At 39.5% G+C, this 1,897-nt stretch overlaps 1 protein-coding gene across 1 annotated transcript in view; it reads left to right on the plus strand.

Annotated features, from left to right (window-relative positions):
• Nucleotides 1-1,897, plus strand: part of si:dkey-91m11.5 (BCR activator of RhoGEF and GTPase) — a 45,983-nt gene that overhangs the window by 27,362 nt on the left and 16,724 nt on the right. The window lies entirely within an intron of this gene.

Here is a 1,897-nt window from a genome sequence, read left to right on the forward strand (position 1 = left end):
AAATCCAGGCAGAAAAAGAGAAAAGTGACGTCCTCCAGCAAGAGCTGGACCAAATCAAGACTCACTACAAGGAGCTTCAATGGAAACATGAAGCTGCAGGTGAGGGGAACCTGTAGGTCGACATGCAGATGTTTTAAGAAGAAAAAAATCAAGCACGAGCAAAAGCTACATGAAAACCTGAGAGCTGAGAAGGACGATCTCCTAGAAAAAATGTCCAAGGAGATTGCCTGCCTGCAGGAAACAGAGAACCGTCTGCAGAGTGAGCTGGAGCTGTATAAGATTTCATACCAAGAATTAAACGGGAGGTATGAAGCAGATGTTGACTTTGTAAATGAGATGCTGAGAGATTCAAGCMTCCTTGATCCCGAARCCATGGAAGTGACAGACCTGTGWGTGTAAACTCTGTCAGAGAAAAGGGAAAGCCAAGATCCTGAACCAGTGGAGGCGTCTCTGAAGAAACATCTTCAGTGTGGAAAACAATGCGACACACTTTGAGCCTCAAGAAGCAACAAAAATTGAAGAGAAACAAGAAAACCTCTAAAACAAGCAATTAGCAAAAAGTGTCCAGGTAAGTTCTGAACTGTTTCCAAGACCTCAAAACACATCTCATATTTTAGACAAAAAAAGAAAAAAGAAAATGGGCGGCATCTTCACCTAAAAAAGAACTTAGTTCTTAACCAAGTGCCTCTTTCTGTGGGAGTTTGTATGTTTTCCCAGTGTTAGTGGGGGTTTTCTCCGGGTGCTCCGGTTCCCCCTAGATTTCCAAAACCATATAAATTAGGGTGATTRACCAATGTAAACTGTCCTCAAGAAAGGCAGTATTCATTACTAGAAAATTTAATTTGCGAACGGTTCAGATYGTAGAAACAAACAAAAAAATGTATTTGTGGTGAGAAAAGCAAGGTGATTGTTTTAGAGAACCAGTCCTGGTTTTAGAAGAACAGTTTACTGTTGTGTATATAGTATAGTTGTATTAAAGGTGAATGAGTTGAAGTCTTTGGGGCCAACCATCTGAAGCAATGATCAGTGGACAAGAGAAAAAGARAATGAAGGAAAGACTGAATTGTTCATGTCAGTCCTGAACCATTTCCAAAACCTCAAAATACATCTCATATCTTGAACCAACATGGTGATGCAGTGGTTAGCGCTGCATCTTCACCTAAAAGAGATCTTAGTTCTTAACCAAGYACCTCTTTCTAAGGACGTTTGTATGTTCTTCTTGTGTTAGAGGGGGTTTTCTCCGGGTGCTCCGGCTCCCCCCCAAATTTCTAAAATCATGTAAATTGGGGTTATTGACCAATGTAAATTGTCCTCAAAAAAGGTAATTTCTTTAAAAGTTGAATTTGCAAACCGTTTGGATTGGAGAAACATAAAAAGAGTAATATCCGGTGAGAGTTGAACTCTCCAAAGGTTGCCCTTTGTCACAAATTTCTAGGGGCAGTCAAGGTGTTGATGGGATCCATTTTGGTTGCATTAGGATCGTATCTGCAAAAAGGATTTCTTTTYTGCAGATGTGATGAAGTCATATTGGCTTCAACTGCCAATCACAAAAATCCCCCAAAAGTGTGGCTTATAGACAAGTGCGACGTATATAACTRCAGCATAAATAATCTATGTGGGAATAKATTTCTGTAATTTAAATGCAAGYYAARGTAGGACTGGCTTCAGTCCAGACAGGAGTCTGTTTTTTTATTATTATTTTATAAAGATTGTTTGAATTTGTCAGTACTAAATATGTTGTTTTAGTTGTRTAATTCTAAAAAGGGCAAAGTGAGAGAAAACCCTATCACTMGATGGAATGAAGCTAACTAGCTCATCACTGAACACAATGTTGCTCACCTTTTTCACTGGGATAGGAGAGGGGTTATGCTGGTATCAGGGTTAGAACTGCTGCTGA

The sequence above is a fragment of the Poecilia reticulata genome, linkage group LG9 (assembly GCF_000633615.1).
Source record: "Poecilia reticulata strain Guanapo linkage group LG9, Guppy_female_1.0+MT, whole genome shotgun sequence".
Classification (NCBI taxonomy): Eukaryota; Metazoa; Chordata; class Actinopteri; order Cyprinodontiformes; family Poeciliidae; genus Poecilia; species Poecilia reticulata.